Raw genomic sequence first — 16892 nt, forward strand, 5'->3', positions numbered from 1 at the left:
ATGTAACAGTATGTGAGAAAGACCTTGGGAGATGGGGCAAAGAGATGCTGCCTAGGGAACAGTCAGATAAGAGACAGCATAGCCTGCATCTGGATAGTGGGTGGAGCAAGGGTGTCATGATCACCGTTGCGATGCTTGTGACATTGCAATGGCTCGCATGACAATGCAGGGAAATGGGTACCGGGCGGATTAAGGGAAAAGGCAACTAGCTAACAAAAGAGAGCAACAGTTGCTGGCAACAAAGTATCAACTCTAGCCAGAGGCGTGGAAGAGAGAGATACAATGTTGCAAAGAAGGTAATTGACAAGACCAGACCACGAGGCGTGCCCGAGCTGTCAAAGAGATTACGAACCTGATCACCCGGCAATGAACCATCCCCGGCCAGGGAAGCAATTAAGGAAACACCCGGAGCACAGGAGGGGCTCCACGACCCCTCACCTACTGGCAACGGAACCGATGGGGCTCGGGGCACACCTGAAGTAAGAAGGGGTGGAGCGCTGACTGGCGCGGGCTATTTAAATCCCGTTCTGGCGCGCTCCACTCACTCTCAGCTTTTCTTAAAGGGCACGCATACTGTTACTCAAATAAAACCAGAACCTAAGCCTACACTAGTGTCTGTGTTTTTACTGGGTAGCAGGCAGAGCCTGACAAAGGGGCTCAGAAGGGACCCTCCCTAATTTCTCAGGCTGTAAAGAAGATGGTGGGAGAATTGTACTTTCAGACTTGCAAGATTCTATTAATGTAGCCTTATAATAAAGTAAAATTAGCTTATCTGGTTGTATTTCCTGTCTGGTCTACCTAAGAAGACTGACAATGGACCAAACATTAGAATGCATGACAATAGCTGTTCTATGCATGGAACAAGACCTTTGCGCAGCTTCGTGTTGTGCGCCAGTTATGCCCCTTCCTGGATTGGGAGGCCCTTCAAATGGTCACTCATGCCCTTGTTATCTCCCATATTGACTACTGCAATGCACTCTGCATGGGGCTACCCTTGAAGAGTATCCAGAAGCTTCAGCTGGTCCAAAATGCAGCCACGCAGGCTATTTGTGGCACCCCTAGAAGGGTGCATATAACACCTTTGCTACGCGAGCTGCACTGGGTACCAGTTTGCTTCCAGGTCCAATTCAAGGTGTTGGTTATCACCTTTAAAGCCCTACATGGCATGGGGACAGGCTACCTGAGGGACCGCCTCTTCCCCGTTACATCTACTTGCCCCACCTGATCTTGCAGAGAGGGCATTCTGAGGACCCCATCGGTAAGAGAATTCCATCTGGCAGGGTCCAGGAGGCGGGCCTTCTCTGCAGTAGCACCCGCCCTTTGGAACATCTTGCCCCCAGAGGTGAGGCAGGCCCCATTGCTCCTGGCCTTTCGGAGAAACTTGAAAACCTGGCTCTGCCAGCTGGCCTGGGGCGGGGAGGAGAGGAGTCATACCTGGGGTTGGCTAATGCCTTGAAGTACCCCTTCCATGTGAAGACTGAATGAGATATAGCCATCTGGACTTTATTTTTATCTATATTACTAATAATATGTAATTTTATATTGTATTTTATATATTTATTGTTTTATTGAGGATTTTGTTGTAAACCGCCCAGAGTCCCTCCAGTGGGAGGAGATGGGCGATGACAAATTTGATAAATAAATAAATAAACTCATTGTATGCTGAACATTTTGCACATCTGTACTTACAATTACAAATCTGTATCACAGTCTTAGACCAGTAGAAATAGGACAATAAAAGCAATAAAAACAATGGATCCTATTTACCAACCAAGTCAGAGTTAAAATGCGCTAAAAGTATCAGGCCTATATATCCAACTGTGGGCTAAAATACAACTAGCAATAAAAAAACATCCAGAACTGCGTGGGCTCTGTCAAAGTTAAAAGACCAAGAGGCGAAAATTGACACAGTACCATAAGAAAGAAGCAAGTATAAAATCAATGTATTTAACTGGTGGTGTGTTCAGTAAGTGCCTGCTGAATTTTGCAAGCAGCTGGATAGAATGTTGAAACATTAGCTGTGATGCAGGGACTATCACCCTCTAATAGAAATTGGGCATAGGCTGAATCTGGTTTATGAGGGTATTCACCAGGCAGGAGGAGAAGAAGCCTAGCCCTTGTATCTCTATAGAAGGGACAATGAAGATGACATGTTCTCAAGTTGCTACCTCTCCCATGTCACAGGGACAAAGCCTTACCTCCTGCCTGGAGGCCCTTCTACTACGAGTATGAGAAATTGTTTTGAAATCCTAGCCCTAGAATCTCCCTCCTACGTGCCAAGGAAGCAGATAGTTAAGGAACACAACCAAGCAGATAGAGCTCCTAAGCCACTGAAGCTCATCAAGCAAAGGTACAACAAAGGAAGCAAAGCCACAGCATCTTCTGCTTCTGTGGCCTTTTGAACAGTAAAGAGACAACTGGGCTTGCTTGTCTAATCTTTGCAGAGGCCCTGACAGTTATTCTTGGGCATTTGCAGGGTCTGGGGCAGAAACTTGATAGTATCTTGGAAGCCTTAAAAGATCCCCCCGCCCCATTTCTCCAACGAAAGTTAACAGATCTGAGAAAAGGAAACAGGTGGTTGATGTAACCCTTCAGCAGCAAGGGCAACAATCTAGAACCTCTGAGATGATGCACAGGAACACAGAGGCCAAAACATACAGAGTGCTGATGCCCCCATCAGGTGACCCTTGAACTTCCCCATTCACGTGTGCACCTCTGGAAAAAGAAATTGGGCATTCTCACCTCACTTTCACATTGGTACTTAAAATTCTAGGATGCTCAGCCAGGAAAAAAGGCTAGGTTTACTAAAAATGCAGAAGAGGTACAACGCAAATTATAAAGAATAAGGCTCATTGTGCTACAAAGCTGAATCACAACAAAGGTACAGAGAAATCCATTTCGGGATGACAATAACATTTACTTCAAAAAGATCCATCCAGGATTTTAGAGTTCCATTTTTCCAGAATAGCTGTTAAGAATTCAGAGTCAGAATTTCACTGGGTAGTGACAACTAATAGTTGTCCAGCTTCAAGGTAAAAAAGAGTAAGGCAAGAAGTCTGTTGAACGATGAGAAGAGGAGGACAAACAAGACCCAGAATTAAATTACAGTGAGTATCTACAAAAGACTGAACATTCATGTTGATAGAAGGCAATCGACAGTTTTAAGTGGCTATATCATAGTGTGCAATAAAGACTGTTTTTTAGCTGTGCTGTGTCTTGAGTTTGATAATCTTTAGCTAAGTTCAAACCAAAGAGTTGAGTGATACCGTAATAAGTCAAGTGGCACTAATGCTGATTGCCTGTCAGCAGAATCTGGTCAGTTTCTGGAATAATTTTTCAGAACACTTTTTGCTGGAAAACTCCACCCAACTGAACTACACAATTCCCCCCGCCCCCCCTATCATTCCTTGATCTTTCATTCTCAACATTCAGTGGAGTATAACATACAACTATCACCAATCTATGGATGCCTATTTTCATACACAAGCTGAACAAACTCAAGGACATCAATCCATAATTTTTGACACACACAATGCTCCTTTTATTAATAATTAAACCTATACATTCATTTCCATATATATAGTCATCCTCCATATCACCTTAATTCTGATCTTTTTCTATTTCTTTCATTTCATTTAATTCATGTTGTTTACCACTTATTTCTTTCATATTCCAAGTTCAGAGAAATTCATAATATTGCCCATATCCCACTAAGTAGGAGGTACATGCAATGTATCAACACATTCAGTAGTCATAAAATGATATGCATAAAATAAACATATATTTTTAAAAAAGTGTTTTTGATAAATAGTATATACAGAATTCTGCCAGTCACTTTCTAGAATGTATGTTTTTGATCTGAATTTAACTTAGATGGAACAATTTCTGAATGGCTGTGGTGTGTTCTACAGTTCCCTAGGTATATCATTATAGTTGTACACAATGTTCAGGCTTTAGAGGCACTGTCCTAGAGAACACAAGTAGAAGAGATTGTTTTTCCTACATCTTGGTTACTGGTTTCCCTTAGGCATTTGGCTGTTCGTTGTAGGAACCAGGAAACTGCTCTACATGTACCTTTGGATTGATCCAGTTGAGCAATCCTTTGTACACTTATCTGGAAGCAAACTGAACTGAACTAAGTAGTACAGTTTGCATTTAACTCTGTCATGACGGTTGTAACCATGTTGTGCAAACCCCAATACTGAGTTAATTCTCCCAGGTTCTTACTGCTGAAGCTAGATTTACTCCAAAGCAGATGGGTTTGTTTGGTGCTAAACTAACTCCTCCTTGTCAGGTGATTCTCCCCTGGTAATCCTCTACTGATGTGAGGGTTAAGAGTCCATTCTAAGATCTGTTACTAAAATGGCCCCAGAATGGCCTCATAAAAATGAGTCCTTTCTAAACACTCTGTCTCTGTAACTACATGGTGGGAGGAATGAGTGAAAAACAGCAGTAGGTAATAAGTAAGCACACACCCTGCTCTGTTTGTGGCATCACCAACCCAAATCTTGGCAAAACAAAGCAGAAAGATCAAGACTCTTAACGCGGCTACTGGTTGACCACTTGGGATTATGCACTGCCAGCAAATGAAGCTGAGGTGAGAAGATATTTGAGGTGTATGCCACATAAACATAGCCAGTGAGATATGAATAAGCATGTATTGAAGTTTCTAAAATGTGCCAGCAACCCTGGATCTCTGAAAGAGCTCTGTGGTCTAATGATTATAAACCCCAAACTCACCATGCTTAGCTTATTAGCTACATGCCCACATATATTCAAAAGACCCCTAACCTTTACTTGCTATAATGACTGCTATCTCCAGCTATTTTATAGTTCTGAAGAATAAAATTGAACCTTGACTCTGCAGTTTAATATTCAGTTATTCCATTTTTGCCTTTCACACATGAATCTTGTTCAATGATAAATGTAAGTATTGCATCCTTCCTGTATTTTAAATGCATCCATTGGAAGTGAGGCCACATCCTTAACATGTGTTCTGATTTTTCTTAGACTTTTGTAAAGAATGTGTGTCCTGTTGGTTTCTCATACAAACAGCAGCAATGATAACCATACATTTTCTTTTCTGTGGTGATTCCTGTCTTTTCCTCCACCCAAGGTCTCCTTGCATTTCTGTATCTATTGTGATGTTTGTTTGTTTTGTATACAGTAAACTGGGATAAATACACCTAGCCAATTTTTGGCTACTAATTTTAGAAGGCTATAGAGGAGGAGACATTATTTAGTTAAAATGGTGAGTCAGGAGTGGATTCTGTGGACATCTTAGCTTTCCCCTTGGCCTATGTTATTTATTCCTATCTAAATAATAATAATAATAATAATAATAATAATAATAATAATAAAGCATATCAGAGAAAATGGCACTGGCACTGTATGGCAAAGCAACATAAGGCAATGGTAATAGACCCACATCTACATTTCATATAAAGACATTACTCAAATTTAATACAAAATGAATTCAAAGTCATTGTTTGTAATTTGTGCACTTTGCACATTTTTTCCATATGGTATTCAACTTTAATGTTATATATCTAGTGGTTTCTCTGGGAAACAGTTAAGAATTGGACTTTTTAAATGGAGAAAAATGTACATAAAAGTAATTTATGGGATAATTTCTTAGACAAAAAAAACCACCACCACCTCTGATGAATAATAGTGCAATCCTGTGCATTTTCATTGGGATTTACTCGGAAGTAAATGAATATAGGACACCAGATTTAGGAAACTGGTTTGTAACATTAAATAATGATACTTAAATTACCTCCTTATAGTTAGGACCATCCTGAATGCACATCCCAAATGTACAATTCTATTTTCAAAAGTCTAGAATTGTTTACTTAACTCATTCTCCAGTGAAAAGAAACAAAGATGCCAGACATTTCTTCTTTTGTTTGTTTGTTTGATTTCTATAGCCACCCATCTCAGCAAGTGACTCTGAGCGGCTTACCCCCAAGTATAGGACCTGTATGCAGCTTTGCCATATTTTACAAGAGTCATTATAAAGGAAAATTGGCTTATTTCTAGTTTTTGGAGATTGGCAAAAGTAAAACAAAGTCAAATAAACTGAGTAACAGAATTCTGCTGAAATTGCTTAACATCGCAACTGTATATAGAATATTTCATGTGCTCAGAAGAAGAGAAAAGCATGCATTTATCAGATTATTTTGAATGAATTAAGTAGGCGAGGTTATAAGTGAAATTGAATACTGGATTTCCTGTGTCTCTGTGCACCTGAAATTTGTCAGGTCAAGGCTGAAGGAGGGCAATGGATGGTCAGAACAGTTTAGAAAGTAAATTACTTCCTGCAGCCTTAATAACTGAGAATTTGAACAGGTGAAGCATTTTCCGCCTTTTTTTTTTAAAACCAACCAACCTATAATAAAGAATTCTAAGATACAGGCAATGTAAGGGAGAAGAACTGGAGATAGTCAGTTAAGAAAATGCTGCATCTTTACCCTGCTTAAAACCATCATTATCTTTAGGCTCCATGAGCAATTTTTAATGTAGCTATTCTCATCCAAACATCATTGCTGGGACACCTCTTTCCATGAATACATGTTGCCAAAGGCTTTTTCTCAGTCTTGGTGAACGATAGTCCCTCTGTCTGTACGCCTGTATCTAAAGGAAGCCGCTAAACAGATGCTTTGAATTCAGCCAGTCTTGAATCCAGAAATAAACTGGGCAAAAGAGAACTGGATATGAACTTGCTACCTCTTAATAGGTTTGCTGAACCTTTCAGAAAGGCCTCCTAAGCTATAATGTGTGCATTTGCTCAGCCCAAACAAACAAATTGCACTATAATTTAGCATGACGTGTGAATCCAGCTTGAGAAGAAAACTAGTGATCTACTTCTCTGGTTTACAAGTAATACAATGTGACTTTTTTGCTTGTGGGTTATGTCCATTTTGGTTTAATGTTATGTGTGAAGTAAACTACTCCACCTGTTTAACCAGGGTTTTAAAATCCCAGCTTATATGAAGCCAGACAGTAGCCTACAAACAGTGATGCATTTCTACCCCCACCCTCCCAAGAAAAACACTAGGTGCAGAGAGCAGGTATCACTTTGTGATTGGAAGCTCTAGCTTTTGGTCATTGTTAAAGGTATTATCAAGGGTTTCTAATTACAGTAATTTGTGAGAGGATGCTAAAGCAATAGATCATTCAGCTGTTCTAAGGAAGGTAAAAGAGCTTCTGGAGAGTGTGTGAGACTGAGGTGTGCAGCATTGGATATTTGCTTGGCCACATTCGGTGTTCAAGTCCTTCTGCCTCAACAAATTCATAATGGTTCACATCCATCATTCATCCCTATCCTATATGATTTGGTGCCAATTTAGCAGAGAACAAAAAGCCTTTCTCTCTGAATGTATAACAACATGTATCAACATGTATAAGTGCTTCATACAAAAACTCCTGCTCCTATATACCTGAAATTTAGCTCATGCCACTTCTCCTATAGCTCCTGCAGCTTTCATCTAATTTTTTCAGCTGGGATGGTAGAGGAAGGGGGGAGAAAGATGTTGGGTTCCAGTGACAGCATATAACAAGGACAGATCTCTGAATTTCTAAGCTTAGATTTGCATGGAGATCCTGAGCTGAATCAGGAAGCTTCCAAATTAGTCTGAGCTGAAGTAAGCCTATTTCTGAAGCCTTAAATTGGAGTCAAGCAACATGTTATGCTTGGTAGACATCAAATAGAAGCTACTGCATTGCAATATTCATTTATTTAATTAGTTTTATTTATTTATTTATTTATGCATGCCCCCAAAGCAAGATAGGAATTAGTTACTTAACAGATATTACTGTTATGCAACCTAATGTTGTTCTGAACATCACTCAGGGAAATATATATTTCTGAGCTGTTTAACTACAGTTTCAAGCATATACTGTAATAGTTCCTGACCATACCTAGAATATACTACATGTTATGAGCTTAATGTAGCCATTCACTGATATACTACCAATATTAATATATTTTATTTGAATCTTGAAATAACACTTTTAATCTTCCACAGAACTGCTGCACAGTAAATTAAGTACTAATATATTAATCAAAGGCATCTGTTCAGAAAAAGAAGCCTATTTAAATTCTAACTTGATTAGAACTAAAAGCGATTCAGAAAAATGAGTAATATTATGTACCCTGTGAAAGTAAATTAAATTTGTGTGTAAAAATTATTGCAAAGCATTGAAGGATAATCAAGTTTTTTTTTTTACTTAAAATATGAAATTGGAACCAAACTGTATTCTGTTTGATTTCTGGCAATATGGCAGAGGATTACATTTGTTGTTCTACGAACTGATTAGGATACTCTGCTAACATTAGAAAAGCTTAAAATAAAGAAAAACATGCACAAACAAACTTGTCTAATTCTTGGATTCACTATGCATTGGGGTAGGGGAGAGCAAAAATCACTTAGGACCTTCTCTTACACCAGGGCTAGGAATTTCAAATTTTGAATCTCGTAGTACATCATAGAAAACACATATAATGCTATGTGCCTGCATATTTGTATGTATGTTGCAGCCTCTTAAATATAATAGCAATTTACCTGTGTGGAATTTAGAAGTGCTACAGCAAAAGCACAATAGTCCTATTTGCTGTGACAGTTGGAATTTGTTATTGTAAAGGCCTACAGAAAATCTAAATAAACCCATCACATGAACTGTTCAGAGTGACCTTGACTTTCCACTCTTATTGTGCTGTCTTCATAGCAATCCTCTAAATTCCTCCTAAGCATCTGTCTAAAATCTCTGTTAAAGTTTCAGATGCTATAGAATTGGCCAATATTTTGGCTGATGTGTTTTTCTGTAAGTGCCTCCTGTAGGTATTTTGAAACCAATTTAACTCTATTAGTACCACTAGCTGATTCAGTCAGTCCCCTGACATTTCAAATAACACTGTACTGTGCCCAATTAAAGGAACCCTGTTGATTTCACAGCATTAAAAATATCTAGCCTGGCAAAGGGATAAGGGATAAGAAATGCATTTTCTTGATTTCTTCTACTGGAGGCATATTCTTGTTCCAGTAAGTTTTCATCTAGTTGTGGTGCACATAAAATGACAGCATAAATTCCATGTGCAGGCAGCGATTTCACCTCCTGTAAAATGGCCTAACATTGGAAAAAGGAAAATTGTAGAAACAGCGGTCCTAAATGATATGCCAGCCTGCTGCTGAGAGTGTATCACTTAATACTTGAATGCTTCCTAGTTTAAGGGGGAAAACAAAATGTTCATCCTGCAAGTCCACACTTGGGTGCTCCTCATTTTCTCAACAGAGGGAAAATGGATGTTGCTTCATGTCAGGTGGCTGAACAGAGAGAATCTGTATTTTTCAGTGTCTGCTGGGCCCTGCTGGTGCTTTGTGACTGACTCTAGGAAGAGATGGAATCTTGCATGTTGAGACTTGGAATAGTTGGTGCCTTGAAGATGGGTTGGGGGCTGTAGCTCCCCACATTCCCAGCATATGTTGCCCCTGGTTGTGTTGGCTTGGAATTGGGTAACTATCCTATTTACTTCAGACAAGAGTATTTAGAGTCTGATTGTGTGTTTATGTTGAACTGGAGTTAACTTATGCTATCACCAGCGTCCAAACCAAACCATGGGATTTTGGTATAAAACATCTCCACTCTCTCTCCATTCAGAAATTCATTTCCATTTCCCCTCTTGTATTATATCACAAAGTTATTGCTATGCCAATGTAATTTTTCCACTAATAGTATTACTGCAGAAAAACATACCATACATCAATTAATGATTGTATTGCTCAATACATAATGTATGTCATGACCTCGTTGCAAGGCACAAAGAGCCTCACAACGTAGATCATGATCATCAAGGAATAGAGGAAGAAGATAATTAAACCAGGGATTAAAACAAGCACCCAAAGCACCCACACCTATGGACCCATATACAGCTGAAAAGAAGGACATCGGATCAGCAGAGATAAGCCACACCTGGTGCCCTGGAGGACACACCAGAATCGAGAGGACAAGAGAAGACACCGGGAAAACGCCTATGCAGCAATCAAGGACCCCATCAAGAGGGATTGGGACAATAGAGGGTGGAGGAGCCCAGGGCCATACAAGAGGGTATAAAATGGGCACCTCCACACCACACACCCCGTTCCCATTTTTCGTTCTGTCAGCTACCATTCCAATAAACCAGAAATCCTTAATACCCATTAAGTGAGTCTGTGTCTTATTGCGAAGCGAGACTGACCCTGACAATGTAGGAGATTGGTTGTATACAATTTCTATCAGCCTAACAGGAAAAGTAGAACCCGTACTGTATGGATCAAATGAACTGTTTCTCTAAAAGACTTTGTTTTTGTCCATATACTATCCCAATTTAATTTAATTGGGATTAAATTAAAATTTCAACAATAAAAATAGCATTTTTGAAAATGAAGTTTAAAGTCTAGAGTTGCTAGAAAACAACTGCTTAAACAAAGGAAGAGATACTTGTATTTTATTGATTTGCTCAATACAGTATGTTCAAATGAACCAATAAGAATCCCTGTAGTCTTCAAGAAAAATACAGGAAATCTTTCAATGGTGGCTATAAAAAAGGGTCTATATTCCCCTTGAAAAGTCCTAATGCATAAGAAAACAATTTATTAGAACTCATTCAAGACAGTTTCATCATCATCTGCTTAATGACATGCATATACAGTATATTTTTGGGCAAGATTTGCTGGAAATACATAATACAATGAGAAAAACACAGTAACCGAAGATGCCATGCCCAGATACTTCACAAGCATATAAGATTGTTGGCAAACTACCATGAAGCAACAACAACAACAACAATAATATATTTAATTTATATGCTTCAACTCTTAAGAGGAAGTATGCGAGAATATTTAAAGAATACCACACTTTTAAAAATAGGACACATATTCTTACATGCTTTAAATAAAAAGGGCCTGTAAATTTATATAGAATAGGGTTATCCTGCATAATGGGGTTCCAAGTATGGAATGTGTTCTACAAGCCAAAGCTAGGAAGACACCCACAACAGAGGAAAAGCAGCCAAGACAGATAATTGTCCGGAGTCAGATACAGCAGAAGCATGTACCATACAATTAGATGATCAGGATGTAGATGAGCACAGAATATAGTCAAGCAGCAGGCCAAGACTCAAAAGCCCAGGTAAGAAAACAATCTGAATCTATGAATTACACTTTTCCTCTGTCACTTGATTTCCTTTTACTAGGGCTTTTATGCTGAAACAGCAGAGGATTTCAACTTGTATTTATTAGTCTTATTACTTGCATTTCCCTTACATTCATCTAAGTGGGGAAGGATCCTCAAGGTAAAGAGCTCCTAGCATCTCAATTTTGATGATGAAGTGGTATTTTTGTGATCAGGTTGTGTGGCTTCTTTTGCTATACAGTAGCAGCTTTCATGTTATGGGAGAATTATTTGAAGGCCATTGTAGCTGATTGTAAAGGAGATTCCCTCTCTTAATGTGGTGTGCATTAACTCAGAGAAGACTAACGTGGCTCTGGCTCCATCTAAAAAGATGTGGCTGCTTTGAAGAGTTGGGGGTACAGCATTCATATTCTTGCATGCTCTGAAGCACCTTTTAGGAATTAAATCCAAAGTACTGCATAGCCATATTAGTAATGCTAAACTGAAGATTAAGTGTATAAGCCCTTGCACCTGGTGAACACAATAGTACTGTATATGGTCAATATGAAGGTAGGGTTGGATTGACTTCCTATTCTAAATGACATTTCCATTGCTTCAGATCAGAAGATTTTTCTGAAGTTTAAAGGAGAACTGAGAGCAACAAGAAAGGAGGTATTTTGCTTCAATCCTCCATCTCTTATGCCAATCTGAAATTTCATGAGAAACATAAAATGGAAGCCTTTCTGAAGTATGGTAAATCTGATGTAAGAAAAATCCCTCCAAGATTTATTTCCGGCAAAAAAGTTGACAAAATGGAACCTGCCACAGTATATCATTACAGTTACAAAACTGTATATATGTATCTAATGTAAATATTAATCAGATGCATATATATATATATTTCTAATACATTTAATATGACTATCATTCATATATATATATATATATATATATATATATATATATATATATATATATAGTATGTGTGTATTTAACCTACTGTATTTTGTATAAATGAGTCCCATATTTCATTATACTTGTCCATACAAAATCTACTTCTATAGGCAATCCACTAGTAAGTAGCAAGTGCAGTCATGTCTTCAATCCATTGAATAAATGGGGCCATACATTTACCTTTCCAGTTCTGCAATATTGGTCTTTTGGCTATAGTAAGGGCATGAAGAATCCACTTATGTTGTCCAGATGTAAAATTCCATGTACTAGGTATATAGTTCAAAATAATATCCTTCGAGAATTCTAGCTTTTGTCACATAAACATACTTATATAGTCCAGCACTTTCTCCAAAAACTTAGTAAGTATTGTAAAAAGGTATGCTTTAAAGAGGCATTGTCCTTATATCTACAACAAAATGCTGTTTTTGGCAATCCTTTTCTATACAAACATTGTGGAGTCCAATAAATTCTAAATAGTATTTTTTGTTGCATAAGTTGTAGTTTAAGGTCCATTGACACTCTTGCTACAGAAGTTAAGACACTCTCCCACTCTCTAGGCAATATAGAAATCTCTAATTCTTTATTCCACTCATCCCTTAACCTCTGCATATCAAATTGATTTATTGATAACAAATATCTATAAAAACTAATAGTTTTTTTAGTTTTAAAGGATTTAACAAGTTGTTCTAGTATCTTAGGTGTGGAGTCCTTGGTGCTCTCTGAGCCTTGTTGTTTTCTTGCAGATGTTTCATTGCCAGACTAGGCAACATCTTCAGTGCAAAGGGTAAGTGGGCCTTGCTCTCAGTTTATATACCGCGACTTGCCCTGCTTGTGTTGGTAGGGGTGTTGTTCTCTCCTTGGGAGTTCTTTGATTGGACTGTTGTTTGCTGCTTGGTTGATTGCCTGAGTTAATAGTTCCTTGATTAGGGTGTATTGTGCTGTTTGATGGTTCATCTGGTGTTAATCCTAGTGTTGATCTTTGCATATCTGGGTGTTGATTGCTGGCAAGGGAGTGTACTGGTCTTTTGGCTTTTCTATTGTCTCTTTTGAATGATGTTTACCTCTATGTGTCTGTTGATGGCTGCTTTGTCTGAGTGCCAGGCTTCCAGGAATTCTCTGGCGTTTTTGGATTTGGCTTGGTTTAGGATACTCACCGTTTCCCAGTTGAAACTATGGTTGAGTTTGCCCATGTGTTGTGAGATTAAGGAGTTCTCATCGTGTCTTCTGACTGCTAGCTGGTGTTCGTGGATGCGCTCTGCTAGTCTTCTGCCTGTCTGTCCTACATAGTGGCTGTTACAGTCTTTGCATTGTATGTTGTAGATGACTCCTGTTTTTTCTTCTTGGGCTATTGGGTCTTTTGGGTTGCTTAATATGTTTTGAAGAGTTTTAGTTGGTTTATGTGCTACGGTGATGCCATGCGGTTGTAACAGTCTGTTGGTGGTTTCTGAGATGTTCCTGATATATGGCAGTGTTATAGTTATAGTTTCATAGTTTCCATTGGTTGGGTTGTAGTAGGTTGGGTGGTAAGGCACTTTTTGATAAAGTTGAGCAGGTATCCATTTTGTTGGAAGATGCTGTGCAGATGTTTTCTTTTTTCTGATGTTCTGGGTTGCTGCAGTGCGTAAGTGCTCGTCTGAATAATGTTCTTACACAGCTTCTCTTGTGGGAGGTTGGATTGCTACTTTGGTAGTAGAGCACTTGGTTGGTGTCAGTAGCTTTCCTGTAGACTTGTGTTTCTAACTTACCATCATTTCCTCTACTGATGAGGATGTGCAGGAATGGTAGTGAGTTGTTGTATTCTTCCTCCCTTGTGAATTTTATTCCATTAAAGATGTTATTGAGGGTTTTGAGGGTTTCTTCCAGTTGTTTCTTTTGTATTATGACAAAAGTGTCATCTACATACCAGATCCATACTTTGGGTTGTATGTGTGGGAGTGCAATCCTTTCCAGGTGCTGCATTACGATCTCTGCTATAAGTCCTGAAATCGGTGATCCCATGGGTGTTCCTTTGATCTGTTGGTATATTTCTCCATCAAACTGAAAGTAGGTTGTAAGGCAGAGGTTGATGAGGTCCATTATCCTGGGTATTTCTATTTTGGTCTATTTGGCTAGGTCAGGTGTGTTGCACAGAACTGCAGCCATAGATTCTTTCGCTAGTGCCTGGTCTATGGATGTGAAGAGAGCTGTAACGTCGAATGATACCATGATCTCATCTTCTTCTATTTTTATGTTTTTGATTTTCTGGAGGCACTGTAGTGGGGAGTTGATCGAATGTTCACTCCCCTCTGTGAGGTGTCTGAGTTTCTTTGTAAGCTCTTTAGCTATGTTATACTTGGGAGTCCCTGGTAATGATACAATGGGCCGAAGTGGTATGCCCGGCTTGTGTATCTTGGGGCGTCCATAGAAGCGTGGGAGGATGGGTCCACTGCTTTTCATCCGCCTCTGTTCTTCTTGTGTAATTTGGCCTTTCTTGGTGAGGTTGTTGAAAATTCTTTTTACCTGGTTGTCCAGTTTCTGTATGGGACTGGTGTTCACTGGGGTGTACGTTTCTTTGTCCTCAAGTAATTCTTTGGCCTTTTGTATATACTGTGATCTGTCCATAATGATGGTGGTGCGACCTTTGTCTGCTGGGAGGATGATGATGGTTTGGTCCATCTTTAGGTGTTTGAGGGCTGCTCTGTCCTCTGCTTTCAATTAGGTTTCCCCGTCCTTCTGATTTGTGGTATGATTGTCTGTCTTACGTCCTCTTGGGTTTCTGTAGTAAGTCCTGTAGTTTTAAATGCCGCTTCTAGAGCTGCGAAGAATTCTAATTTATTTGCATCTTCTATCTTGTAGTTCAGGCCTCTCTGTAGGATATTGTGCTCTGCAGTGGATAGTGGGTGGCTGGAGATGTTGACCACCAATTCAGGCAATCAAGCAAGCAGCAAACAACAGCCCAATCAAAGAACTCCCAAGGAGAGAACAACCCCTACCAACACAAGCAGGGCAAGCCACAGTATATAAACTGAGAGCAAGGCCCACTCCCTCTTTGCACTGAAGACGTTGCCTAGTCTGGCAATGAAATGTCTGCAAGAAAACAACAAGGCTCAGAGAGCACCACAGTTCAATCCTGAGCTACTGTCAGGGTAGCCTTACTCCCAATAAGACACGGACTCACTTAGAGGGTCTAAGGATTTCCGGTTTATTGAAAGCAGATTGCATACGTAGAAAAAAAGATGGGAATGTGGGCGTGGTAGCGGGGTACCCTGTTTATACCCACGTGGTGGACCTTGTCCTCCTCCACCCCCCATTGTCCCACAAGCTGGATCCGGGTGGGCGATCTGCAGCGGTATGGGTCTGTCGATGGGCGATTTGGGTGATCTCCGCTGGTCTCCTTTGTCTTCTCATCCTTGTCCGGTGCAGGTGCATCCCCCGGGGTAATGTGTGGAAGTTCCCCCAGTCTGTTAATGGTTCTTAGGTCCGGGCAGAGGTGTGCCTCTGTTGTGCTGGTGATTGTTTTAGGCGTTTGTGTGCTTAAAGGATAATGGTTATCCCTTCCTCCTTCCTGATAGGCATGTTCCCTGTTGTGATGCACATATGCCTTGCAATGGGGGACATGACATACTGCCCCCCCCAAGAAAACTCTAAGGTGCCGGTTTGTCCAGGTATGCTTCGTGGAAGCGTTTGACAAGCCGCTTTGCTAACACCTCTTGCGCTTGTACCCACTCAGGGTGGGGAAAATGTTTCCATCTGACGAGGTACTGTAAGGTGCCCCTTAGCCTCCTGGAGTCTAGTACCTCCTTATTTTCAAAATGTTGTTGTCCATCTATCATGATGGGCGGGGGCAGGGGGGTTTCATTGTGCCATTTTGAAGGGGTGACTGGTTTTAGTAGGGCACAATGGAACACTGGGTGTATGCGCCTCAAGTTGTGTGGTAGCTCCAACTTGAAAGTCACTGGGTTGATGATTTCCATGATTGGGAACGGACCAATGAATTTGGGTGCCAGTTTCTTCGAGGGCTGTGGGGACTTGATGAACTTAGTGGAGAGGTAGACCCTATCTCCCACTTTGAAGTTCGGCTGCGCCGCCCTGTGGTTGTCTGCGAACTTTTTGTATGTTGCTTGAGCGTCTGAGAGAACCAGCTGGATGATGGGCCAAACCATAGCCAGTTGCGCCGCCCAGTTGCCTCCTCGTGTGTGGGTGCTCCCATGCCCAGATGGCTTGGACCTTACTTGGGTCCATCTCAATGCCCCTCACCGAGATTCTGTAACCCAGGTAGTCAATTTGTGATTTATGAAACTCGCACTTGGAGAGCTTGGCGAATAGCTCTGCCTTGCAGAGTTTCCTGAGCACTTGCTTCACTAAGTGTTCATGCTCTTCTTCCATCTCTGAATATATTAAAACATCATCTAGGTAGACAAGTACCCCCTTGAATAAGTGGTCGTGCAAGACCTCGTTAATTAACTGCATAAACACTCCTGGTGCACCCGCCAACCCAAATGGTAAAACTTTATATTGAAATGACCCCAGCGGGCAATTGAAAGCCGTCTTCCACTCATCTCCCTCCCATATTCGTATTCGGAAATAGGCTTCCCTCAGGTCCAGCTTTGAGAATATCTTGCCCTTCGCCAGGTGTGCGAGTATGTCCTTGATTAAGGGTAAGGGGTATTTATTTGAGATGGAAGTGGCATTCAAACCGTGGTAGTCCGTACAGAGCCTCAGTGACCCGTCCTTTTTTTCCCTAAAGAGGACTGGGGCTCCGACTGGTGAGTTTGCGGGCTTGATAAAGCCCTGCACTAAATTTTTGT

The sequence above is a fragment of the Candoia aspera genome, chromosome 3, assembly GCF_035149785.1.
Source record: "Candoia aspera isolate rCanAsp1 chromosome 3, rCanAsp1.hap2, whole genome shotgun sequence".
Classification (NCBI taxonomy): Eukaryota; Metazoa; Chordata; class Lepidosauria; order Squamata; family Boidae; genus Candoia; species Candoia aspera.